Consider the following 25,524-nt stretch of genomic DNA (forward strand, 5'->3'; position numbering starts at 1 on the left):
CGAAAAAGAAAAATTACAAAAAGAATTCCCCTTTATATGGAGAGAAAAAGAGATAAAATACCTAGGAATAAAACTCACTACCTCATCTAAGCATTTGTATAGATTAAACTATATCTCATTGATAAATGAGATCAGGGAAGATTTAAAAAGACTAGAAGGAGGAAATCCATCCTGGATAGGACGTATAAACTTAGTCAAAATGGTAATTATGCCTAAAATACTGTATAGATTTCAAATGGTACCAATTAAAATTCCAGAAGCCTTCTTTAAGATAATGAAAAAAATGTTAACAAGATACATATGGAAGAATAAAAAACCTAGAATAGCATATGAAACATTGAGTAGGACTAAAGAGAAAGGGGGATTGGGTTTACCAGATGTCAAGAGATACTATAAAGCAGTGGTTTTGGCAAGAATATATGACTGGACATTTAACCATAAGGGGAAAAGTTGGGTAACAATTGAAAATGATCTTAGTGGCATTAGATTGAGTCAGATGATATGGGTCCCACCACAGTTCAGGGGAACTAAAGAAACCACAAGTATTTACACTTTAAATGTTTTTAGGGTATGGGACAATTTACATAAAAATATGAAATGGGAATTTAATTCAATATTAATGCCTCTCACGAATTCTGAGTACTTTCCTCCGGGAAAGAACAAGATATCGGGGAGATGGTTTAGAAAGGAGGATACCCAACTGAGAGATGTATTGGTGGAGGGAGAATTGAGACCACTTAAAGAGTTAATAGAGAAGAAGGGAGACATTTTTATTAGAATGGATGAGTGGAAATACCATCAATTGAAAAGTTTTATTGGAAAACTACCGAAACCTTTGAGAATAAAACAGGAGTGGAATATGTTTGAAAGGTTGTTGGAGACACGAAGGGATGGGAAACACGGTATTTCAAAAGTGTATAGAATACTCACAGAATTAGACACAAACACAAAGTTAAACTTTATGACAAAATGGGAAAGAGATATGGGAGTTGGGTTTGATGAAGATAGACAGAGAAAGATGTTTAGATTGATACACGATAATGTTAGTATGAGAGAGGTGGAGGTTAATTATAAGTGCGTGACACGATGGCACATCACACCGAGTGTAGAACACAAGATGAATGGGGAAAGTTCAAATAAGTGTTGGAGAGGATGTGGAGATATAGGCACGGTGTTTCACATATGGTGGGAATGTCCGAAAATCCAGGCTTTTTGGAAGACAATAGTCAAGTTGATTAAAGAAATAACGGAAATTGACATAGGATTAGACCCAACGACGTGTCTTCTACACAATGTGGAGACATCTGTAAATAAATATAAAGATTCAGGTATTTGGTACCTCTTGAATGCGGCGAAAGGGTTGATACCCAAGTTTTGGCGGAGAGTCGAGGTACCGAAGGAGGTGGACTGGATTAACAGAGTAAACCAGATAAGTAGAATGGAAAGATCATATCATATGCAGGAAGATAGAATGAGAGTTTATCTCAGGAGATGGGAAAAGTGGGAAAGAGCAGGAATGAAAGAGAAATATAGGAAAACATGAACTAGGATGTTAACAAAAAATTAAAAAGCCTCAAGAGAATAGAATGGGTTAGAGTCTGCAGAGGGGGAGGAGGGGTGGGAAGAAGGGGTAGTGGGATGGGAAAGAAAAGAGTTTTTAGTAAGGGAAAGGCAGAAATGTTATAAATGTCTATCTGTATGAGAATTACTTCCCTTTTTGGAGTTTTTGTATTAATATGAAAAATTTAATAAATATTTAAATTAAAAAAAAAAACAAAAAAAAAAAACACCCTTCATTGGCTACTTTGATTTTCAGACATCCTTTTGGTAACCCGAGCAAAGATTGAAAAGCACCTCACAGTCTTGTTCAGAGCGGTCACTGGCGAGACTACAACACAGATGGCGTATTTTTGTTTTCACCTCTTTTCAAAACGTAATGCTCTGGCAAGTTTCCTTTGGTTCCAAAAGCCTGGTTTCTCAGTGCGGACAATGTTTTCTTGGTCTTTCGAACATAGAAAACCCCCGCATCTTTCTTTGAGTTCCATGAGCGTTGTTTCCATCTGGCATTTCTTCCTAAGGCGGGAGCTAAAGAAGAAACATTGGCAGGTGACTGCCTCTCGCCCTATCAGTAATCCAGCCAATTCTTTTTTTCTTCTTACAAACAATAATCGTGTCAATTGGTTTGAACTTTTCCATCGAAGCAATTGGTAGAAAAAGGCAAGCCTCGTTGATAGTTTGGAGTAAAGCACAAGCTTGGAAACTCAGCTGTCTTGCAAACAAAAGAAGACTCTAAGTCTTCCTACAAAGCACTGAAGGAACCACTCTGAATGAGCTCTCTCCTGCCATCTTCCCATCTAGAAAGATGACCAAGTCATCCAATGGTGGCAGCAACTGCATAGAGCAGCACTACAACAGGAGTCCTAATGAGAGGCGAGCCCTACAAATCATCATCGTGGACAGTGAGTTTGGCCACTTTCGAGCACATTTCTCCCATCGGCTCCTACAGAAATGATCCCTGAAAGTATCGTCTTGCCAGGACACGTCAAAGATTTCGGCAACACCTTAGGTTCTATTCCTTCAACAAATGGTGAACATGTTTGTCAAGCTCTAATGTAAACTATTTGTACAAATCAAGATAGCAATTCTTAAGAGGCCTGATTGCCCAAGTCCTATTCGAAAGAAAAAGAATATTGCAATTCTTTTCTCTCAAACCATCAAATTGATTAACACCCTTCATTGGCTACTTTGATTTTCAGACATCCTTTTGGTAACCCGAGCAAAGATTAAAAAGCACCTCACAGTCTTGTTCAGAGCGGTCACTGGCGAGACTACAACACAGATGGCGTATTTTTGTTTTCACCTCTTTTCAAAACGTAATGCTCTGGCAAGTTTCCTTTGGTTCCAAAAGCCTGGTTTCTCAGTGCGGACAATGTTTTCTTGGTCTTTCGAACATAGAAAACCCCCGCATCTTTCTTTGAGTTCCATGAGCGTTGTTTCCATCTGGCATTTCTTCCTAAGGCGGGAGCTAAAGAAGAAACATTGGCAGGTGACTGCCTCTCGCCCTATCAGTAATCCAGCCAATTCTTTTTTTCTTCTTACAAACAATAATCGTGTCAATTGGTTTGAACTTTTCCATCGAAGCAATTGGTAGAAAAAGGCAAGCCTCGTTGATAGTTTGGAGTAAAGCACAAGCTTGGAAACTCAGCTGTCTTGCAAACAAAAGAAGACTCTAAGTCTTCCTACAAAGCACTGAAGGAACCACTCTGAATGAGCTCTCTCCTGCCATCTTCCCATCTAGAAAGATGACCAAGTCATCCAATGGTGGCAGCAACTGCATAGAGCAGCACTACAACAGGAGTCCTAATGAGAGGAGAGCCCTACAAATCATCATCGTGGACAGTGAGTTTGGACACTTTCGAGCACATTTCTCCCATCGGCTCCTACAGAAATGATCCCTGAAAGTATCGTCTTGCCAGGACACGTCAAAGATTTCGGCAACACCTTAGGTTCTATTCCTTCAACAAATGGTGAACATGTTTGTCAAGCTCTAATGTAAACTATTTGTACAAATCAAGTAGCAATTCTTAAGAGGCCTGTTTGCCCAAGTCCTATTCGAAAGAAAAAGAATATTGCAATTCTTTTCTCTCAAACCATCAAATTGATTAACACCCTTCATTGGCTACTTTGATTTTCAGACATCCTTTTGGTAACCCGAGCAAAGATTGAAAAGCACCTCACAGTCTTGTTCAGAGCGGTCACTGGCGAGACTACAACACAGATGGCGTATTTTTGTTTTCACCTCTTTTCAAAACGTAATGCTCTGGCAAGTTTCCTTTGGTTCCAAAAGCCTGGTTTCTCAGTGCGGACAATGTTTTCTTGGTCTTTCGAACATAGAAAACCCCTGCATCTTTCTTTGAGTTCCATGAGCGTTGTTTCCATCTGGCATTTCTTCCTAAGGCGGGATCTAAAGAAGAAACATTGGCAGGTGACTGCCTCTCGCCCTATCAGTAATCCAGCCAATTCTTTTTTTCTTCTTACAAACAATAATCGTGTCAATTGGTTTGAACTTTTCCATCGAAGCAATTGGTAGAAAAAGGCAAGCCTCGTTGATAGTTTGGAGTAAAGCACAAGCTTGGAAACTCAGCTGTCTTGCAAACAAAAGAAGACTCTAAGTCTTCCTACAAAGCACTGAAGGAACCACTCTGAATGAGCTCTCTCCTGCCATCTTCCCATCTAGAAAGATGACCAAGTCATCCAATGGTGGCAGCAACTGCATAGAGCAGCACTACAACAGGAGTCCTAATGAGAGGAGAGCCCTACAAATCATCATCGTGGACAGTGAGTTTGGCCACTTTCGAGCACATTTCTCCCATCGGCTCCTACAGAAATGATCCCTGAAAGTATCGTCTTGCCAGGACACGTCAAAGATTTCGGCAACACCTTAGGTTCTATTCCTTCAACAAATGGTGAACATGTTTGTCAAGCTCTAATGTAAACTATTTGTACAAATCAAGTAGCAATTCTTAAGAGGCCTGTTTGCCCAAGTCCTATTCGAAAGAAAAAGAATATTGCAATTCTTTTCTCTCAAACCATCAAATTGATTAACACCCTTCATTGGCTACTTTGATTTTCAGACATCCTTTTGGTAACCCGAGCAAAGATTGAAAAGCACCTCACAGTCTTGTTCAGAGCGGTCACTGGCGAGACTACAACACAGATGGCGTATTTTTGTTTTCACCTCTTTTCAAAACGTAATGCTCTGGCAAGTTTCCTTTGGTTCCAAAAGCCTGGTTTCTCAGTGCGGACAATGTTTTCTTGGTCTTTCGAACATAGAAAACCCCCGCATCTTTCTTTGAGTTCCATGAGCGTTGTTTCCATCTGGCATTTCTTCCTAAGGCGGGAGCTAAAGAAGAAACATTGGCAGGTGACTGCCTCTCGCCCTATCAGTAATCCAGCCAATTCTTTTTTTCTTCTTACAAACAATAATCGTGTCAATTGGTTTGAACTTTTCCATCGAAGCAATTGGTAGAAAAAGGCAAGCCTCGTTGATAGTTTGGAGTAAAGCACAAGCTTGGAAACTCAGCTGTCTTGCAAACAAAAGAAGACTCTAAGTCTTCCTACAAAGCACTGAAGGAACCACTCTGAATGAGCTCTCTCCTGCCATCTTCCCATCTAGAAAGATGACCAAGTCATCCAATGGTGGCTGCAACTGCATAGAGCAGCACTACAACAGGAGTCCTAATGAGAGGAGAGCCCTACAAATCATCATCGTGGACAGTGAGTTTGGCCACTTTCGAGCACATTTCTCCCATCGGCTCCTACAGAAATGATCCCTGAAAGTATCGTCTTGCCAGGACATGTCAAAGATTTCGGCAACACCTTAGGTTCTATTCCTTCAACAAATGGTGAACATGTTTGTCAAGCTCTAATGTAAACTATTTGTACAAATCAAGTAGCAATTCTTAAGAGGCCTGTTTGCCCAAGTCCTATTCGAAAGAAAAAGAATATTGCAATTCTTTTCTCTCAAACCATCAAATTGATTAACACCCTTCATTGGCTACTTTGATTTTCAGACATCCTTTTGGTAACCCGAGCAAAGATTGAAAAGCACCTCACAGTCTTGTTCAGAGCGGTCACTGGCGAGACTACAACACAGATGGCGTATTTTTGTTTTCACCTCTTTTCAAAACGTAATGCTCTGGCAAGTTTCCTTTGGTTCCAAAAGCCTGGTTTCTCAGTGCGGACAATGTTTTCTTGGTCTTTCGAACATAGAAAACCCCCGCATCTTTCTTTGAGTTCCATGAGCGTTGTTTCCATCTGGCATTTCTTCCTAAGGCGGGAGCTAAAGAAGAAACATTGGCAGGTGACTGCCTCTCGCCCTATCAGTAATCCAGCCAATTCTTTTTTTCTTCTTACAAACAATAATCGTGTCAATTGGTTTGAACTTTTCCATCGAAGCAATTGGTAGAAAAAGGCAAGCCTCGTTGATAGTTTGGAGTAAAGCACAAGCTTGGAAACTCAGCTGTCTTGCAAACAAAAGAAGACTCTAAGTCTTCCTACAAAGCACTGAAGGAACCACTCTGAATGAGCTCTCTCCTGCCATCTTCCCATCTAGAAAGATGACCAAGTCATCCAATGGTGGCAGCAACTGCATAGAGCAGCACTACAACAGGAGTCCTAATGAGAGGAGAGCCCTACAAATCATCATCGTGGACAGTGAGTTTGGCCACTTTCGAGCACATTTCTCCCATCGGCTCCTACAGAAATGATCCCTGAAAGTATCGTCTTGCCAGGACACGTCAAAGATTTCGGCAACACCTTAGGTTCTATTCCTTCAACAAATGGTGAACATGTTTGTCAAGCTCTAATGTAAACTATTTGTACAAATCAAGTAGCAATTCTTAAGAGGCCTGTTTGCCCAAGTCCTATTCGAAAGAAAAAGAATATTGCAATTCTTTTCTCTCAAACCATCAAATTGATTAACACCCTTCATTGGCTACTTTGATTTTCAGACATCCTTTTGGTAACCCGAGCAAAGATTGAAAAGCACCTCACAGTCTTGTTCAGAGCGGTCACTGGCGAGACTACAACACAGATGGCGTATTTTTGTTTTCACCTCTTTTCAAAACGTAATGCTCTGGCAAGTTTCCTTTGGTTCCAAAAGCCTGGTTTCTCAGTGCGGACAATGTTTTCTTGGTCTTTCGAACATAGAAAACCCCCGCATCTTTCTTTGAGTTCCATGAGCGTTGTTTCCATCTGGCATTTCTTCCTAAGGCGGGAGCTAAAGAAGAAACATTGGCAGGTGACTGCCTCTCGCCCTATCAGTAATCCAGCCAATTCTTTTTTTCTTCTTACAAACAATAATCGTGTCAATTGGTTTGAACTTTTCCATCGAAGCAATTGGTAGAAAAAGGCAAGCCTCGTTGATAGTTTGGAGTAAAGCACAAGCTTGGAAACTCAGCTGTCTTGCAAACAAAAGAAGACTCTAAGTCTTCCTACAAAGCACTGAAGGAACCACTCTGAATGAGCTCTCTCCTGCCATCTTCCCATCTAGAAAGATGACCAAGTCATCCAATGGTGGCAGCAACTGCATAGAGCAGCACTACAACAGGAGTCCTAATGAGAGGAGAGCCCTACAAATCATCATCGTGGACAGTGAGTTTGGCCACTTTCGAGCACATTTCTCCCATCGGCTCCTACAGAAATGATCCCTGAAAGTATCGTCTTGCCAGGACACGTCAAAGATTTCGGCAACACCTTAGGTTCTATTCCTTCAACAAATGGTGAACATGTTTGTCAAGCTCTAATGTAAACTATTTGTACAAATCAAGTAGCAATTCTTAAGAGGCCTGTTTGCCCAAGTCCTATTCGAAAGAAAAAGAATATTGCAATTCTTTTCTCTCAAACCATCAAATTGATTAACACCCTTCATTGGCTACTTTGATTTTCAGACATCCTTTTGGTAACCCGAGCAAAGATTGAAGAGCACCTCACAGTCTTGTTCAGAGCGGTCACTGGCGAGACTACAACACAGATGGCGAATTTTTGTTTTCACCTCTTTTCAAAACGTAATGCTCTGGCAAGTTTCCTTTGGTTCCAAAAGCCTGGTTTCTCAGTGCGGACAATGTTTTCTTGGTATTTCGAACATAGAAAACCCCCGCATCTTTCTTTGAGTTCCATGAGCGTTGTTTCCATCTGGCATTTCTTCCTAAGGCGGGAGCTAAAGAAGAAACATTGGCAGGTGACTGCCTCTCGCCCTATCAGTAATCCAGCCAATTCTTTTTTTCTTCTTACAAACAATAATCGTGTCAATTGGTTTGAACTTTTCCATCGAAGCAATTGGTAGAAAAAGGCAAGCCTCGTTGATAGTTTGGAGTAAAGCACAAGCTTGGAAACTCAGCTGTCTTGCAAACAAAAGAAGACTCTAAGTCTTCCTACAAAGCACTGAAGGAACCACTCTAAATGAGCTCTCTCCTGCCATCTTCCCATCTAGAAAGATGACCAAGTCATCCAATGGTGGCAGCAACTGCATAGAGCAGCACTACAACAGGAGTCCTAATGAGAGAAGAGCCCTACAAATCATCATCGTGGACAGTGAGTTTGGCCACTTTCGAGCACATTTCTCCCATTGGCTCCTACAGAAATGATCCCTGAAAGTATCGTCTTGCCAGGACACGTCAAAGATTTCGGCAACACCTTAGGTTCTATTCCTTCAACAAATGGTGAACATGTTTGTCAAGCTCTAATGTAAACTATTTGTACAAATCAAGTAGCAATTCTTAAGAGGCCTGTTTGCCCAAGTCCTATTCGAAAGAAAAAGAATATTGCAATTCTTTTCTCTCAAACCATCAAATTGATTAACACCCTTCATTGGCTACTTTGATTTTCAGACATCCTTTTGGTAACCCGAGCAAAGATTGAAGAGCACCTCACAGTCTTGTTCAGAGCGGTCACTGGCGAGACTACAACACAGATGGCGTATTTTTGTTTTCACCTCTTTTCAAAACGTAATGCTCTGGCAAGTTTCCTTTGGTTCCAAAAGCCTGGTTTCTCAGTGCGGACAATGTTTTCTTGGTCTTTCGAACATAGAAAACCCCCGCATCTTTCTTTGAGTTCCATGAGCGTTGTTTCCATCTGGCATTTCTTCCTAAGGCGGGAGCTAAAGAAGAAACATTGGCAGGTGACTGCCTCTCGCCCTATCAGTAATCCAGCCAATTCTTTTTTTCTTCTTACAAACAATAATCGTGTCAATTGGTTTGAACTTTTCCATCGAAGCAATTGGTAGAAAAAGGCAAGCCTCGTTGATAGTTTGGAGTAAAGCACAAGCTTGGAAACTCAGCTGTCTTGCAAACAAAAGAAGACTCTAAGTCTTCCTACAAAGCACTGAAGGAACCACTCTGAATGAGCTCTCTCCTGCCATCTTCCCATCTAGAAAGATGACCAAGTCATCCAATGGTGGCAGCAACTGCATAGAGCAGCACTACAACAGGAGTCCTAATGAGAGGAGAGCCCTACAAATCATCATCGTGGACAGTGAGTTTGGCCACTTTCGAGCACATTTCTCCCATCGGCTCCTACAGAAATGATCCCTGAAAGTATCGTCTTGCCAGGACACGTCAAAGATTTCGGCAACACCTTAGGTTCTATTCCTTCAACAAATGGTGAACATGTTTGTCAAGCTCTAATGTAAACTATTTGTACAAATCAAGTAGCAATTCTTAAGAGGCCTGTTTGCCCAAGTCCTATTCGAAAGAAAAAGAATATTGCAATTCTTTTCTCTCAAACCATCAAATTGATTAACACCCTTCATTGGCTACTTTGATTTTCAGACATCCTTTTGGTAACCCGAGCAAAGATTGAAAAGCACCTCACAGTCTTGTTCAGAGCGGTCACTGGCGAGACTACAACACAGATGGCGTATTTTTGTTTTCACCTCTTTTCAAAACGTAATGCTCTGGCAAGTTTCCTTTGGTTCCAAAAGCCTGGTTTCTCAGTGCGGACAATGTTTTCTTGGTCTTTCGAACATAGAAAACCCCCGCATCTTTCTTTGAGTTCCATGAGCGTTGTTTCCATCTGGCATTTCTTCCTAAGGCGGGAGCTAAAGAAGAAACATTGGCAGGTGACTGCCTCTCGCCCTATCAGTAATCCAGCCAATTCTTTTTTTCTTCTTACAAACAATAATCGTGTCAATTGGTTTGAACTTTTCCATCGAAGCAATTGGTAGAAAAAGGCAAGCCTCGTTGATAGTTTGGAGTAAAGCACAAGCTTGGAAACTCAGCTGTCTTGCAAACAAAAGAAGACTCTAAGTCTTCCTACAAAGCACTGAAGGAACCACTCTGAATGAGCTCTCTCCTGCCATCTTCCCATCTAGAAAGATGACCAAGTCATCCAATGGTGGCAGCAACTGCATAGAGCAGCACTACAACAGGAGTCCTAATGAGAGGAGAGCCCTACAAATCATCATCGTGGACAGTGAGTTTGGCCACTTTCGAGCACATTTCTCCCATCGGCTCCTACAGAAATGATCCCTGAAAGTATCGTCTTGCCAGGACACGTCAAAGATTTCGGCAACACCTTAGGTTCTATTCCTTCAACAAATGGTGAACATGTTTGTCAAGCTCTAATGTAAACTATTTGTACAAATCAAGTAGCAATTCTTAAGAGGCCTGTTTGCCCAAGTCCTATTCGAAAGAAAAAGAATATTGCAATTCTTTTCTCTCAAACCATCAAATTGATTAACACCCTTCATTGGCTACTTTGATTTTCAGACATCCTTTTGGTAACCCGAGCAAAGATTGAAAAGCACCTCACAGTCTTGTTCAGAGCGGTCACTGGCGAGACTACAACACAGATGGCGTATTTTTGTTTTCACCTCTTTTCAAAACGTAATGCTCTGGCAAGTTTCCTTTGGTTCCAAAAGCCTGGTTTCTCAGTGCGGACAATGTTTTCTTGGTCTTTCGAACATAGAAAACCCCCGCATCTTTCTTTGAGTTCCATGAGCGTTGTTTCCATCTGGCATTTCTTCCTAAGGCGGGAGCTAAAGAAGAAACATTGGCAGGTGACTGCCTCTCGCCCTATCAGTAATCCAGCCAATTCTTTTTTTCTTCTTACAAACAATAATCGTGTCAATTGGTTTGAACTTTTCCATCGAAGCAATTGGTAGAAAAAGGCAAGCCTCGTTGATAGTTTGGAGTAAAGCACAAGCTTGGAAACTCAGCTGTCTTGCAAACAAAAGAAGACTCTAAGTCTTCCTACAAAGCACTGAAGGAACCACTCTGAATGAGCTCTCTCCTGCCATCTTCCCATCTAGAAAGATGACCAAGTCATCCAATGGTGGCAGCAACTGCATAGAGCAGCACTACAACAGGAGTCCTAATGAGAGGAGAGCCCTACAAATCATCATCGTGGACAGTGAGTTTGGCCACTTTCGAGCACATTTCTCCCATCGGCTCCTACAGAAATGATCCCTGAAAGTATCGTCTTGCCAGGACACGTCAAAGATTTCGGCAACACCTTAGGTTCTATTCCTTCAACAAATGGTGAACATGTTTGTCAAGCTCTAATGTAAACTATTTGTACAAATCAAGTAGCAATTCTTAAGAGGCCTGTTTGCCCAAGTCCTATTCGAAAGAAAAAGAATATTGCAATTCTTTTCTCTCAAACCATCAAATTGATTAACACCCTTCATTGGCTACTTTGATTTTCAGACATCCTTTTGGTAACCCGAGCAAAGATTGAAAAGCACCTCACAGTCTTGTTCAGAGCGGTCACTGGCGAGACTACAACACAGATGGCGTATTTTTGTTTTCACCTCTTTTCAAAACGTAATGCTCTGGCAAGTTTCCTTTGGTTCCAAAAGCCTGGTTTCTCAGTGCGGACAATGTTTTCTTGGTCTTTCGAACATAGAAAACCCCCGCATCTTTCTTTGAGTTCCATGAGCGTTGTTTCCATCTGGCATTTCTTCCTAAGGCGGGAGCTAAAGAAGAAACATTGGCAGGTGACTGCCTCTCGCCCTATCAGTAATCCAGCCAATTCTTTTTTTCTTCTTACAAACAATAATCGTGTCAATTGGTTTGAACTTTTCCATCGAAGCAATTGGTAGAAAAAGGCAAGCCTCGTTGATAGTTTGGAGTAAAGCACAAGCTTGGAAACTCAGCTGTCTTGCAAACAAAAGAAGACTCTAAGTCTTCCTACAAAGCACTGAAGGAACCACTCTGAATGAGCTCTCTCCTGCCATCTTCCCATCTAGAAAGATGACCAAGTCATCCAATGGTGGCAGCAACTGCATAGAGCAGCACTACAACAGGAGTCCTAATGAGAGGAGAGCCCTACAAATCATCATCGTGGACAGTGAGTTTGGCCACTTTCGAGCACATTTCTCCCATCGGCTCCTACAGAAATGATCCCTGAAAGTATCGTCTTGCCAGGACACGTCAAAGATTTCGGCAACACCTTAGGTTCTATTCCTTCAACAAATGGTGAACATGTTTGTCAAGCTCTAATGTAAACTATTTGTACAAATCAAGTAGCAATTCTTAAGAGGCCTGTTTGCCCAAGTCCTATTCGAAAGAAAAAGAATATTGCAATTCTTTTCTCTCAAACCATCAAATTGATTAACACCCTTCATTGGCTACTTTGATTTTCAGACATCCTTTTGGTAACCCGAGCAAAGATTGAAGAGCACCTCACAGTCTTGTTCAGAGCGGTCACTGGCGAGACTACAACACAGATGGCGTATTTTTGTTTTCACCTCTTTTCAAAACGTAATGCTCTGGCAAGTTTCCTTTGGTTCCAAAAGCCTGGTTTCTCAGTGCGGACAATGTTTTCTTGGTATTTCGAACATAGAAAACCCCCGCATCTTTCTTTGAGTTCCATGAGCGTTGTTTCCATCTGGCATTTCTTCCTAAGGCGGGAGCTAAAGAAGAAACATTGGCAGGTGACTGCCTCTCGCCCTATCAGTAATCCAGCCAATTCTTTTTTTCTTCTTACAAACAATAATCGTGTCAATTGGTTTGAACTTTTCCATCGAAGCAATTGGTAGAAAAAGGCAAGCCTCGTTGATAGTTTGGAGTAAAGCACAAGCTTGGAAACTCAGCTGTCTTGCAAACAAAAGAAGACTCTAAGTCTTCCTACAAAGCACTGAAGGAACCACTCTAAATGAGCTCTCTCCTGCCATCTTCCCATCTAGAAAGATGACCAAGTCATCCAATGGTGGCAGCAACTGCATAGAGCAGCACTACAACAGGAGTCCTAATGAGAGAAGAGCCCTACAAATCATCATCGTGGACAGTGAGTTTGGCCACTTTCGAGCACATTTCTCCCATCGGCTCCTACAGAAATGATCCCTGAAAGTATCGTCTTGCCAGGACACGTCAAAGATTTCGGCAACACCTTAGGTTCTATTCCTTCAACAAATGGTGAACATGTTTGTCAAGCTCTAATGTAAACTATTTGTACAAATCAAGTAGCAATTCTTAAGAGGCCTGTTTGCCCAAGTCCTATTCGAAAGAAAAAGAATATTGCAATTCTTTTCTCTCAAACCATCAAATTGATTAACACCCTTCATTGGCTACTTTGATTTTCAGACATCCTTTTGGTAACCCGAGCAAAGATTGAAAAGCACCTCACAGTCTTGTTCAGAGCGGTCACTGGCGAGACTACAACACAGATGGCGTATTTTTGTTTTCACCTCTTTTCAAAACGTAATGCTCTGGCAAGTTTCCTTTGGTTCCAAAAGCCTGGTTTCTCAGTGCGGACAATGTTTTCTTGGTCTTTCGAACATAGAAAACCCCCGCATCTTTCTTTGAGTTCCATGAGCGTTGTTTCCATCTGGCATTTCTTCCTAAGGCGGGAGCTAAAGAAGAAACATTGGCAGGTGACTGCCTCTCGCCCTATCAGTAATCCAGCCAATTCTTTTTTTCTTCTTACAAACAATAATCGTGTCAATTGGTTTGAACTTTTCCATCGAAGCAATTGGTAGAAAAAGGCAAGCCTCGTTGATAGTTTGGAGTAAAGCACAAGCTTGGAAACTCAGCTGTCTTGCAAACAAAAGAAGACTCTAAGTCTTCCTACAAAGCACTGAAGGAACCACTCTGAATGAGCTCTCTCCTGCCATCTTCCCATCTAGAAAGATGACCAAGTCATCCAATGGTGGCAGCAACTGCATAGAGCAGCACTACAACAGGAGTCCTAATGAGAGGAGAGCCCTACAAATCATCATCGTGGACAGTGAGTTTGGCCACTTTCGAGCACATTTCTCCCATCGGCTCCTACAGAAATGATCCCTGAAAGTATCGTCTTGCCAGGACACGCCAAAGATTTCGGCAACACCTTAGGTTCTATTCCTTCAACAAATGGTGAACATGTTTGTCAAGCTCTAATGTAAACTATTTGTACAAATCAAGTAGCAATTCTTAAGAGGCCTGTTTGCCCAAGTCCTATTCGAAAGAAAAAGAATATTGCAATTCTTTTCTCTCAAACCATCAAATTGATTAACACCCTTCATTGGCTACTTTGATTTTCAGACATCCTTTTGGTAACCCGAGCAAAGATTGAAAAGCACCTCACAGTCTTGTTCAGAGCGGTCACTGGCGAGACTACAACACAGATGGCGTATTTTTGTTTTCACCTCTTTTCAAAACGTAATGCTCTGGCAAGTTTCCTTTGGTTCCAAAAGCCTGGTTTCTCAGTGCGGACAATGTTTTCTTGGTCTTTCGAACATAGAAAACCCCCGCATCTTTCTTTGAGTTCCATGAGCGTTGTTTCCATCTGGCATTTCTTCCTAAGGCGGGAGCTAAAGAAGAAACATTGGCAGGTGACTGCCTCTCGCCCTATCAGTAATCCAGCCAATTCTTTTTTTCTTCTTACAAACAATAATCGTGTCAATTGGTTTGAACTTTTCCATCGAAGCAATTGGTAGAAAAAGGCAAGCCTCGTTGATAGTTTGGAGTAAAGCACAAGCTTGGAAACTCAGCTGTCTTGCAAACAAAAGAAGACTCTAAGTCTTCCTACAAAGCACTGAAGGAACCACTCTGAATGAGCTCTCTCCTGCCATCTTCCCATCTAGAAAGATGACCAAGTCATCCAATGGTGGCAGCAACTGCATAGAGCAGCACTACAACAGGAGTCCTAATGAGAGGAGAGCCCTACAAATCATCATCGTGGACAGTGAGTTTGGCCACTTTCGAGCACATTTCTCCCATCGGCTCCTACAGAAATGATCCCTGAAAGTATCGTCTTGCCAGGACACGTCAAAGATTTCGGCAACACCTTAGGTTCTATTCCTTCAACAAATGGTGAACATGTTTGTCAAGCTCTAATGTAAACTATTTGTACAAATCAAGTAGCAATTCTTAAGAGGCCTGTTTGCCCAAGTCCTATTCGAAAGAAAAAGAATATTGCAATTCTTTTCTCTCAAACCATCAAATTGATTAACACCCTTCATTGGCTACTTTGATTTTCAGACATCCTTTTGGTAACCCGAGCAAAGATTGAAAAGCACCTCACAGTCTTGTTCAGAGCGGTCACTGGCGAGACTACAACACAGATGGCGTATTTTTGTTTTCACCTCTTTTCAAAACGTAATGCTCTGGCAAGTTTCCTTTGGTTCCAAAAGCCTGGTTTCTCAGTGCGGACAATGTTTTCTTGGTCTTTCGAACATAGAAAACCCCCGCATCTTTCTTTGAGTTCCATGAGCGTTGTTTCCATCTGGCATTTCTTCCTAAGGCGGGAGCTAAAGAAGAAACATTGGCAGGTGACTGCCTCTCGCCCTATCAGTAATCCAGCCAATTCTTTTTTTCTTCTTACAAACAATAATCGTGTCAATTGGTTTGAACTTTTCCATCGAAGCAATTGGTAGAAAAAGGCAAGCCTCGTTGATAGTTTGGAGTAAAGCACAAGCTTGGAAACTCAGCTGTCTTGCAAACAAAAGAAGACTCTAAGTCTTCCTACAAAGCACTGAAGGAACCACTCTGAATGAGCTCTCTCCTGCCATCTTCCCATCTAGAAAGATGACCAAGTCATCCAATGGTGGCAGCAACTGCATAGAGCAGCACTACAACAGGAGTCCTAATGAGAGGAGAGCCCTACAAATCATCATCGTGGACAGTGAGTTTGGCCACTTTCGAGCACATTTCTCCCATCGGCTCCTACAGAAATGATCCCTGAAAGTATCGTCTTGCCAGGACACGTCAAAGATTTCGGCAACACCTTAGGTTCTATTCCTTCAACAAATGGTGAACATGTTTGTCAAGCTCTAATGTAAACTATTTGTACAAATCAAGTAGCAATTCTTAAGAGGCCTGTTTGCCCAAGTCCTATTCGAAAGAAAAAGAATATTGCAATTCTTTTCTCTCAAACCATCAAATTGATTAACACCCTTCATTGGCTACTTTGATTTTCAGACATCCTTTTGGTAACCCGAGCAAAGATTGAAGAGCACCTCACAGTCTTGTTCAGAGCGGTCACTGGCGAGACTACAACACAGATGGCGTATTTTTGTTTTCACCTCTTTTCAAAACGTAATGCTCTGGCAAGTTTCCTTTGGTTCCAAAAGCCTGGTTTCTCAGTGCGGACAATGTTTTCTTGGTATTTCGAACATAGAAAACCCCCGCATCTTTCTTTGAGTTCCATGAGCGTTGTTTCCATCTGGCATTTCTTCCTAAGGCGGGAGCTAAAGAAGAAACATTGGCAGGTGACTGCCTCTCGCCCTATCAGTAATCCAGCCAATTCTTTTTTTCTTCTTACAAACAATAATCGTGTCAATTGGTTTGAACTTTTCCATCGAAGCAATTGGTAGAAAAAGGCAAGCCTCGTTGATAGTTTGGAGTAAAGCACAAGCTTGGAAACTCAGCTGTCTTGCAAACAAAAGAAGACTCTAAGTCTTCCTACAAAGCACTGAAGGAACCACTCTGAATGAGCTCTCTCCTGCCATCTTCCCATCTAGAAAGATGACCAAGTCATCCAATGGTGGCAGCAACTGCATAGAGCAGCACTACAACAGGAGTCCTAATGAGAGGAGAGCCCTACAAATCATCATCGTGGACAGTGAGTTTGGCCACTTTCGAGCACATTTCTCCCATCGGCTCCTACAGAAATGATCCCTGAAAGTATCGTCTTGCCAGGACACGTCAAAGATTTCGGCAACACCTTAGGTTCTATTCCTTCAACAAATGGTGAACATGTTTGTCAAGCTCTAATGTAAACTATTTGTACAAATCAAGTAGCAATTCTTAAGAGGCCTGTTTGCCCAAGTCCTATTCGAAAGAAAAAGAATATTGCAATTCTTTTCTCTCAAACCATCAAATTGATTAACACCCTTCATTGGCTACTTTGATTTTCAGACATCCTTTTGGTAACCCGAGCAAAGATTGAAAAGCACCTCACAGTCTTGTTCAGAGCGGTCACTGGCGAGACTACAACACAGATGGCGTATTTTTGTTTTCACCTCTTTTCAAAACGTAATGCTCTGGCAAGTTTCCTTTGGTTCCAAAAGCCTGGTTTCTCAGTGCGGACAATGTTTTCTTGGTCTTTTGAACATAGAAAACCCCCGCATCTTTCTTTGAGTTCCATGAGCGTTGTTTCCATCTGGCATTTCTTCCTAAGGCGGGAGCTAAAGAAGAAACATTGGCAGGTGACTGCCTCTCGCCCTATCAGTAATCCAGCCAATTCTTTTTTTCTTCTTACAAACAATAATCGTGTCAATTGGTTTGAACTTTTCCATCGAAGCAATTGGTAGAAAAAGGCAAGCCTCGTTGATAGTTTGGAGTAAAGCACAAGCTTGGAAACTCAGCTGTCTTGCAAACAAAAGAAGACTCTAAGTCTTCCTACAAAGCACTGAAGGAACCACTCTGAATGAGCTCTCTCCTGCCATCTTCCCATCTAGAAAGATGACCAAGTCATCCAATGGTGGCAGCAACTGCATAGAGCAGCACTACAACAGGAGTCCTAATGAGAGGAGAGCCCTACAAATCATCATCGTGGACAGTGAGTTTGGCCACTTTCGAGCACATTTCTCCCATCGGCTCCTACAGAAATGATCCCTGAAAGTATCGTCTTGCCAGGACACGTCAAAGATTTCGGCAACACCTTAGGTTCTATTCCTTCAACAAATGGTGAACATGTTTGTCAAGCTCTAATGTAAACTATTTGTACAAATCAAGTAGCAATTCTTAAGAGGCCTGTTTGCCCAAGTCCTATTCGAAAGAAAAAGAATATTGCAATTCTTTTCTCTCAAACCATCAAATTGATTAACACCCTTCATTGGCTACTTTGATTTTCAGACATCCTTTTGGTAACCCGAGCAAAGATTGAAAAGCACCTCACAGTCTTGTTCAGAGCGGTCACTGGCGAGACTACAACACAGATGGCGTATTTTTGTTTTCACCTCTTTTCAAAACGTAATGCTCTGGCAAGTTTCCTTTGGTTCCAAAAGCCTGGTTTCTCAGTGCGGACAATGTTTTCTTGGTCTTTCGAACATAGAAAACCCCCGCATCTTTCTTTGAGTTCCATGAGCGTTGTTTCCATCTGGCATTTCTTCCTAAGGCGGGAGCTAAAGAAGAAACATTGGCAGGTGACTGCCTCTCGCCCTATCAGTAATCCAGCCAATTCTTTTTTTCTTCTTACAAACAATAATCGTGTCAATTGGTTTGAACTTTTCCATCGAAGCAATTGGTAGAAAAAGGCAAGCCTCGTTGATAGTTTGGAGTAAAGCACAAGCTTGGAAACTCAGCTGTCTTGCAAACAAAAGAAGACTCTAAGTCTTCCTACAAAGCACTGAAGGAACCACTCTGAATGAGCTCTCTCCTGCCATCTTCCCATCTAGAAAGATGACCAAGTCATCCAATGGTGGCAGCAACTGCATAGAGCAGCACTACAACAGGAGTCCTAATGAGAGGAGAGCCCTACAAATCATCATCGTGGACAGTGAGTTTGGCCACTTTCGAGCACATTTCTCCCATCGGCTCCTACAGAAATGATCCCTGAAAGTATCGTCTTGCCAGGACACGTCAAAGATTTCGGCAACACCTTAGGTTCTATTCCTTCAACAAATGGTGAACATGTTTGTCAAGCTCTAATGTAAACTATTTGTACAAATCAAGTAGCAATTCTTAAGAGGCCTGTTTGCCCAAGTCCTATTCGAAAGAAAAAGAATATTGCAATTCTTTTCTCTCAAACCATCAAATTGATTAACACCCTTCATTGGCTACTTTGATTTTCAGACATCCTTTTGGTAACCCGAGCAAAGATTGAAAAGCACCTCACAGTCTTGTTCAGAGCGGTCACTGGCGAGACTACAACACAGATGGCGTATTTTTGTTTTCACCTCTTTTCAAAACGTAATGCTCTGGCAAGTTTCCTTTGGTTCCAAAAGCCTGGTTTCTCAGTGCGGACAATGTTTTCTTGGTCTTTCGAACATAGAAAACCCCCGCATCTTTCTTTGAGTTCCATGAGCGTTGTTTCCATCTGGCATTTCTTCCTAAGGCGGGAGCTAAAGAAGAAACATTGGCAGGTGACTGCCTCTCGCCCTATCAGTAATCCAGCCAATTCTTTTTTTCTTCTTACAAACAATAATCGTGTCAATTGGTTTGAACTTTTCCATCGAAGCAATTGGTAGAAAAAGGCAAGCCTCGTTGATAGTTTGGAGTAAAGCACAAGCTTGGAAACTCAGCTGTCTTGCAAACAAAAGAAGACTCTAAGTCTTCCTACAAAGCACTGAAGGAACCACTCTGAATGAGCTCTCTCCTGCCATCTTCCCATCTAGAAAGATGACCAAGTCATCCAATGGTGGCAGCAACTGCATAGAGCAGCACTACAACAGGAGTCCTAATGAGAGGAGAGCCCTACAAATCATCATCGTGGACAGTGAGTTTGGCCACTTTCGAGCACATTTCTCCCATGGGCTCCTACAGAAATGATCCCTGAAAGTATCGTCTTGCCAGGACACGTCAAAGATTTCGGCAACACCTTAGGTTCTATTCCTTCAACAAATGGTGAACATGTTTGTCAAGCTCTAATGTAAACTATTTGTACAAATCAAGTAGCAATTCTTAAGAGGCCTGTTTGCCCAAGTCCTATTCGAAAGAAAAAGAATATTGCAATTCTTTTCTCTCAAACCATCAAATCGATTAACACCCTTCATTGGCTTTAGTCTTCCTACAAAGCACTGAAAAATAAGGAAAATCTTAAATACTTCACCAATTCTTTTGATCCAATTCAGTGGGTTCAGCCAAGTCACCCAAGATAGATATCATCCTCCCCAGTCAGATAAATCCAACATATGGTTAATTGTATCATGTACATTCCCCTGTAACCTTTGGACTGCTTCTAAGTGTGCATTTATTTTTTAGCTATTGTTAACCATACTGGTGCAACATTCTTGGTCTATCACAGCACACAGTCCCCCTTGGGAGGCAAATATAATTGGCAATAGCTCGTTCTTGCATTTCTACCAATTCTTCTGCCTCCTCTTTCAAGGCTTTCAGAACATGACCCATCATTATATTTAGAGATGAGCGAATCGAAGTATCCGAAGTGGAATTCGAGTCGAATTTCGGAAAAATTTCGATTCGTGCCGAATCCGAAAAACAGCCTAATTCGGACGCGCGAATCGAAATTTTTCCGAAAATGGCGGCTGACATGTGCGGCGACGGAGCGGGGATGTCGGGGAAGGCGCGCAGACAAGGCGCGCTGCCCCATAATGCATTCCTCAACGACATGTGATCGCATCAGCCAATCAGCAGCCAGCCAGCCAGCACTGTGTAATGGTCGAGGTATATATAGCGGCCATTTTGGAAATCTTCATTTGCCTGCAGTCATTGAACAGAGGCAGACCGCTCTGTACTAGGGACAGGGACAGAGTTAGGGCCACAGAAACGAGAATTGGGGACAGAGAGAAGTTACTTAGGGACAGAGAACCATTACTCAGGGACACAGACTTGTTAATGAGGGCCACAGAATCGTTATTTAGGGACAAAGAAACGCTAGTTAGGGCCACAGAATTCATACTCAGGGACAGACAGAATTGTTACTCAGTGCCAGAGAATTGTTACTTAGGGCCACAGAAACGTTATTAGGGCCACAGAATTTTTACTCAGGGACAGACAGAATTGTTACTGAGTGCCAGAGAATTGTTACTCAGGGACAGACAGAATTGTTACTGAGTGCCAGAGAATTCTTACTCAGGGCCACAGAATTCATTCTCAGGGACAGACAGAATTGTTACTCAGGGACAGACAGAATTGTTACTGAGTGCCAGAGAATTGTTACTCAGGGACAGACAGAATTGTTACTGAGTGCCAGAGAATTGTTACTCAGGGACAGACAGAATTGTTACTGAGTGCCAGAGAATTGTTACTCAGGGACAGACAGAATTGTTACTGAGTGCCAGAGAATTGTTACTCTCACAGACACAAAATTGTTACTTGCACAGACACAGAATTGTTACTTGCACAGACACACAATTGTTACTCAGGGCCACAGAATTCATACTCAGGGACAGACAGAATTGTTACTGAGTGCCAGAGAATTCTTACTCAGGGCCACAGAATTCATACTCAGGGACAGACAGAATTGTTACTCAGGGACAGACAGAATTGTTACTGAGTGCCAGAGAATTGTTACTCAGGGACAGACAGAATTGTTACTGAGTGCCAGAGAATTCTTACTCAGGGACAGACAGAATTGTTACTGAGTGCCAGAGAATTGTTACTCTCACAGACACAAAATTGTTACTTGCACAGACACAGAATTGTTACTCGCACAGAGACAGAATTGTTACTCAGGGCCACAGAATTCATACTCAGGGACAGACAGAATTGTTACTGAGTGCCAGAGAATTGTTACTCAGGGACAGACAGAATTGTTACTGAGTGCCAGAGAATTGTTACTCTCACAGACACAAAATTGTTACTTGCACAGACACAGAATTGTTACTTGCACAGACACACAATTGTTACTCAGGGCCACAGAATTCATACTCAGGGACAGACAGAATTGTTACTGAGTGCCAGAGAATTCTTACTCAGGGCCACAGAATTCATACTCAGGGACAGACAGAATTGTTACTCAGGGACAGACAGAATTGTTACTGAGTGCCAGAGAATTGTTACTCAGGGACAGACAGAATTGTTACTGAGTGCCAGAGAATTGTTACTCTCACAGACACAAAATTGTTACTTGCACAGACACAGAATTGTTACTTGCACAGACACACAATTGTTACTCAGGGCCACAGAATTCATACTCAGGGACAGACAGAATTGTTACTGAGTGCCAGAGAATTGTTACTCAGGGACAGACAGAATTGTTACTGAGTGCCAGAGAATTGTTACTCTCACAGACACAAAATTGTTACTTGCACAGACACAGAATTGTTACTCGCACAGAGACAGAATTGTTACTCAGGGCCACAGAATTCATACTCAGGGACAGACAGAATTGTTACTGAGTGCCAGAGAATTGTTACTCAGGGAAGACAGAATTGTTACTGAGTGCCATAGAATTGTTACTCAGGGACAGACAGAATTGTTACTGAGTGCCAGAGAATTGTTACTCTCACAGACACAAAATTGTTACTTGCACAGACACAGAATTGTTACTCGCACAGAGACAGAATTGTTACTCAGGGCCACAGAATTCATACTCAGGGACAGACAGAATTGTTACTGAGTGCCAGAGAATTGTTACTCAGGGACAGACAGAATTGTTACTGAGTGCCAGAGAATTGTTACTCTCACAGACACAAAATTGTTACTTGCACAGACACAGAATTGTTACTTGCACAGACACACAATTGTTACTGAGTGCCAGAGAATTGTTACTCAGGGACAGACAGAATTGTTACTGAGTGCCAGAGAATTGTTACTCAGGGACAGACAGAATTGTTACTGAGTGCCAGAGAATTGTTACTCAGGGACAGACAGAATTGTTACTGAGTGCCAGAGAATTGTTACTCTCACAGACACAAAATTGTTACTTGCACAGACACAGAATTGTTACTCGCACAGAGACAGAATTGTTACTCAGGGCCACAGAATTCATACTCAGGGACAGACAGAATTGTTACTGAGTGCCAGAGAATTGTTACTCAGGGACAGACAGAATTGTTACTGAGTGCCAGAGAATTGTTACTCTCACAGACACAAAATTGTTACTTGCACAGACACAGAATTGTTACTTGCACAGACACACAATTGTTACTCAGGGCCACAGAATTCATACTCAGGGACAGACAGAATTGTTACTGAGTGCCAGAGAATTGTTACTCAGGGACAGACAGAATTGTTACTGAGTGCCAGAGAATTGTTACTCAGGGACAGACAGAATTGTTACTGAGTGCCAGAGAATTGTTACTCTCACAGACACAAAATTGTTACTTGCACAGACACAGAATTGTTACTCGCACAGAGACAGAATTGTTACTCAGGGCCACAGAATTCATACTCAGGGACAGACAGAATTGTTACTGAGTGCCAGAGAATTGTTACTCAGGGACAGACAGAATTGTTACTGAGTGCCAGAGAATTGTTACTCTCACAGACACAAAATTGTTACTTGCACAGACACAGAATTGTTACTTGCACAGACACACAATTGTTACTCAGGGCCACAGAATTCATACTCAGGGACAGACAGAATTGTTACTGAGTGCCAGAGAATTGTTACTCAGGGACAGACAGAATTGTTACTGAGTGCCAGAGAATTGTTACTCTCACAGACACAAAATTGTTACTTGCACAGACACAGAATTGTTACTCGCACAGAGACAGAATTGTTACTCAGGGCCACAGAATTCATACTCAGGGACAGACAGAATTGTTACTGAGTGCCAGAGAATTGTTACTCAGGGAAGACAGAATTGTTACTGAGTGCCATAGAATTGTTACTCAGGGACAGACAGAATTGTTACTGAGTGCCAGAGAATTGTTACTCTCACAGACACAAAATTGTTACTTGCACAGACACAGAATTGTTACTCGCACAGAGACAGAATTGTTACTCAGGGCCACAGAATTCATACTCAGGGACAGACAGAATTGTTACTGAGTGCCAGAGAATTGTTACTCAGGGACAGACAGAATTGTTACTGAGTGCCAGAGAATTGTTACTCTCACAGACACAAAATTGTTACTTGCACAGACACAGAATTGTTACTTGCACAGACACACAATTGTTACTGAGTGCCAGAGAATTGTTACTCAGGGACAGACAGAATTGTTACTGAGTGCCAGAGAATTGTTACTCAGGGACAGACAGAATTGTTACTGAGTGCCAGAGAATTGTTACTCAGGGACAGACAGAATTGTTACTGAGTGCCAGAGAATTGTTACTCTCACAGACACAAAATTGTTACTTGCACAGACACAGAATTGTTACTCGCACAGAGACAGAATTGTTACTCAGGGCCACAGAATTCATACTCAGGGACAGACAGAATTGTTACTGAGTGCCAGAGAATTGTTACTCAGGGACAGACAGAATTGTTACTGAGTGCCAGAGAATTGTTACTCTCACAGACACAAAATTGTTACTTGCACAGACACAGAATTGTTACTTGCACAGACACACAATTGTTACTCAGGGCCACAGAATTCATACTCAGGGACAGACAGAATTGTTACTGAGTGCCAGAGAATTCTTACTCAGGGCCACAGAATTCATACTCAGGGACAGACAGAATTGTTACTCAGGGACAGACAGAATTGTTACTGAGTGCCAGAGAATTGTTACTCAGGGACAGACAGAATTGTTACTGAGTGCCAGAGAATTGTTACTCTCACAGACACAAAATTGTTACTTGCACAGACACAGAATTGTTACTTGCACAGACACACAATTGTTACTCAGGGCCACAGAATTCATACTCAGGGACAGACAGAATTGTTACTGAGTGCCAGAGAATTGTTACTCAGGGACACCTAATCGTTGAATTAAATAGTATGTCAGACAACATGCAGAGGAGTGGCAGAGGAGGCAATGTTTTAGGAGCGAGCAGACGTGGCAGCAGAGGAAGGGGTCGAGGCAGCAGTATTCGCAGCCAGAGGCCAGTGCTCCCGGTGTCATCCAGCGGTCGTGTCTCCACCGACAACCCTGCCGTCATTGATTGGTTGGCTCGGTCGTCTTCCTCTTCCCAGGTCACCTCTGACACCTACAGCCAACGGTCGGTGGGTACGTCAGACACAACCGTTAGTTGGCATGGCCCGGGACCAAGCCCACTGAAATCACGTGTCCTCTACCTGCCCCTGTCCTTTGCTGTTCCCTCACCAAGCGAAGTATCGCATGCTGTGGGCTCAGCCCCACTGTACAGTGAGGAAGAGCTAACAGAGGGCGGTCAGGAACGGGGGGAGACATCGGCCTTTTCAGCAGCCAAGCGAACAAGTACTGGCGAGGAGAGTGGCTCGGTAGCCGGTCTAGAGACAGGTCTGTCTCCTGACCCAGACGCAGCCGAGGGGGCTAGTAGTGAGGCGGAGACCCTACTTGATGATGAGGAGGTTGATCGCACTTGGCAGCCTCGTCGTCATCAGGCAATTTCTTCCGCATCATCAGGAGAAGAGGGTGGCAGCTTGGCAGCGAGCAAAACAGTCGGTGGGTTGCCCAGGAGACAGCAGCAGGGTCGCATCAGTGTCAGTGGAGCCAAACGTCCACGGAGTAGAGCACCAGCTCCACTGCAGCCTACCACCACGGCCAGTAGTGGTGCCGGTGCGCACGGAGGAAGTAGCAGTCAGCCAGTGAAGAGTAGCGGGGGCAAAGTTTCCTACTCGGTGGTGTGGCAATTTTTCCTCAAGCCGCCCGAGGAAGTAAACGTAGCCGTATGTCGACTATGTGGCCAGAAATGCAAGCGTGGCCAGGGGGCCCATGTTGGGACTACAGCGTTGCGTCAGCATATGCAGCGTCACCATTCGGTGGCCTGGGAAAACCGTGATAAACATACGGCGGTTCTGCCTGCCCCAGCCCCCGCTCCATCACCCGCTCCGTTACTTGCTCCGTCACCCGACGTCGTCAATCGCCCTCTATCAGCCAGTCAAG

At 42.7% G+C, this 25,524-nt stretch overlaps 19 non-coding genes across 19 annotated transcripts; all 19 read right to left on the bottom strand.

Annotated features, from left to right (window-relative positions):
• Positions 1 to 2,317: 2,317 nt before the first annotated feature.
• Positions 2,318 to 2,531, bottom strand: LOC149432607 (small nucleolar RNA U3). The gene has a single exon (XR_016309066.1). It is a non-coding gene; the product is annotated as a small nucleolar RNA U3 (small nucleolar RNA).
• A 726-nt stretch (positions 2,532 to 3,257) lies between these two features.
• Positions 3,258 to 3,471, bottom strand: LOC149432608 (small nucleolar RNA U3). Its single transcript, XR_016309023.1, has one exon. It is a non-coding gene; the product is annotated as a small nucleolar RNA U3 (small nucleolar RNA).
• A 725-nt stretch (positions 3,472 to 4,196) lies between these two features.
• LOC149432609 (small nucleolar RNA U3) lies at positions 4,197 to 4,410 on the bottom strand. The gene has a single exon (XR_016309124.1). It is a non-coding gene; the product is annotated as a small nucleolar RNA U3 (small nucleolar RNA).
• Positions 4,411 to 5,135: 725 nt separating this feature from the next.
• On the bottom strand, positions 5,136 to 5,349 carry LOC149432610 (small nucleolar RNA U3). The gene has a single exon (XR_016309055.1). It is a non-coding gene; the product is annotated as a small nucleolar RNA U3 (small nucleolar RNA).
• A 725-nt stretch (positions 5,350 to 6,074) lies between these two features.
• On the bottom strand, positions 6,075 to 6,288 carry LOC149432611 (small nucleolar RNA U3). Its single transcript, XR_016309125.1, has one exon. It is a non-coding gene; the product is annotated as a small nucleolar RNA U3 (small nucleolar RNA).
• Positions 6,289 to 7,013: 725 nt separating this feature from the next.
• On the bottom strand, positions 7,014 to 7,227 carry LOC149432612 (small nucleolar RNA U3). Its single transcript, XR_016309126.1, has one exon. It is a non-coding gene; the product is annotated as a small nucleolar RNA U3 (small nucleolar RNA).
• A 725-nt stretch (positions 7,228 to 7,952) lies between these two features.
• On the bottom strand, positions 7,953 to 8,166 carry LOC149432613 (small nucleolar RNA U3). Its single transcript, XR_016309082.1, has one exon. It is a non-coding gene; the product is annotated as a small nucleolar RNA U3 (small nucleolar RNA).
• A 725-nt stretch (positions 8,167 to 8,891) lies between these two features.
• On the bottom strand, positions 8,892 to 9,105 carry LOC149432614 (small nucleolar RNA U3). The gene has a single exon (XR_016309127.1). It is a non-coding gene; the product is annotated as a small nucleolar RNA U3 (small nucleolar RNA).
• Positions 9,106 to 9,830: 725 nt separating this feature from the next.
• Positions 9,831 to 10,044, bottom strand: LOC149432615 (small nucleolar RNA U3). The gene has a single exon (XR_016309128.1). It is a non-coding gene; the product is annotated as a small nucleolar RNA U3 (small nucleolar RNA).
• A 725-nt stretch (positions 10,045 to 10,769) lies between these two features.
• Positions 10,770 to 10,983, bottom strand: LOC149432616 (small nucleolar RNA U3). The gene has a single exon (XR_016309129.1). It is a non-coding gene; the product is annotated as a small nucleolar RNA U3 (small nucleolar RNA).
• A 725-nt stretch (positions 10,984 to 11,708) lies between these two features.
• On the bottom strand, positions 11,709 to 11,922 carry LOC149432617 (small nucleolar RNA U3). The gene has a single exon (XR_016309130.1). It is a non-coding gene; the product is annotated as a small nucleolar RNA U3 (small nucleolar RNA).
• Positions 11,923 to 12,647: 725 nt separating this feature from the next.
• On the bottom strand, positions 12,648 to 12,861 carry LOC149432618 (small nucleolar RNA U3). The gene has a single exon (XR_016309075.1). It is a non-coding gene; the product is annotated as a small nucleolar RNA U3 (small nucleolar RNA).
• Positions 12,862 to 13,586: 725 nt separating this feature from the next.
• Positions 13,587 to 13,800, bottom strand: LOC149432619 (small nucleolar RNA U3). The gene has a single exon (XR_016309131.1). It is a non-coding gene; the product is annotated as a small nucleolar RNA U3 (small nucleolar RNA).
• Positions 13,801 to 14,525: 725 nt separating this feature from the next.
• Positions 14,526 to 14,739, bottom strand: LOC149432620 (small nucleolar RNA U3). Its single transcript, XR_016309132.1, has one exon. It is a non-coding gene; the product is annotated as a small nucleolar RNA U3 (small nucleolar RNA).
• Positions 14,740 to 15,464: 725 nt separating this feature from the next.
• Positions 15,465 to 15,678, bottom strand: LOC149432621 (small nucleolar RNA U3). Its single transcript, XR_016309133.1, has one exon. It is a non-coding gene; the product is annotated as a small nucleolar RNA U3 (small nucleolar RNA).
• Positions 15,679 to 16,403: 725 nt separating this feature from the next.
• On the bottom strand, positions 16,404 to 16,617 carry LOC149432622 (small nucleolar RNA U3). Its single transcript, XR_016309135.1, has one exon. It is a non-coding gene; the product is annotated as a small nucleolar RNA U3 (small nucleolar RNA).
• A 725-nt stretch (positions 16,618 to 17,342) lies between these two features.
• Positions 17,343 to 17,556, bottom strand: LOC149432623 (small nucleolar RNA U3). Its single transcript, XR_016309136.1, has one exon. It is a non-coding gene; the product is annotated as a small nucleolar RNA U3 (small nucleolar RNA).
• Positions 17,557 to 18,281: 725 nt separating this feature from the next.
• On the bottom strand, positions 18,282 to 18,495 carry LOC149432624 (small nucleolar RNA U3). Its single transcript, XR_016309137.1, has one exon. It is a non-coding gene; the product is annotated as a small nucleolar RNA U3 (small nucleolar RNA).
• Positions 18,496 to 19,220: 725 nt separating this feature from the next.
• Positions 19,221 to 19,434, bottom strand: LOC149432625 (small nucleolar RNA U3). The gene has a single exon (XR_016309051.1). It is a non-coding gene; the product is annotated as a small nucleolar RNA U3 (small nucleolar RNA).
• Positions 19,435 to 25,524: the final 6,090 nt, after the last annotated feature.

The sequence above is a fragment of the Staurois parvus genome, unplaced genomic scaffold (genome assembly GCF_062004578.1).
Source record: "Staurois parvus isolate SC_StPar_1 unplaced genomic scaffold, SC_StPar_1.0 ptg002140l, whole genome shotgun sequence".
NCBI classification, from domain to species: domain Eukaryota; kingdom Metazoa; phylum Chordata; class Amphibia; order Anura; family Ranidae; genus Staurois; species Staurois parvus.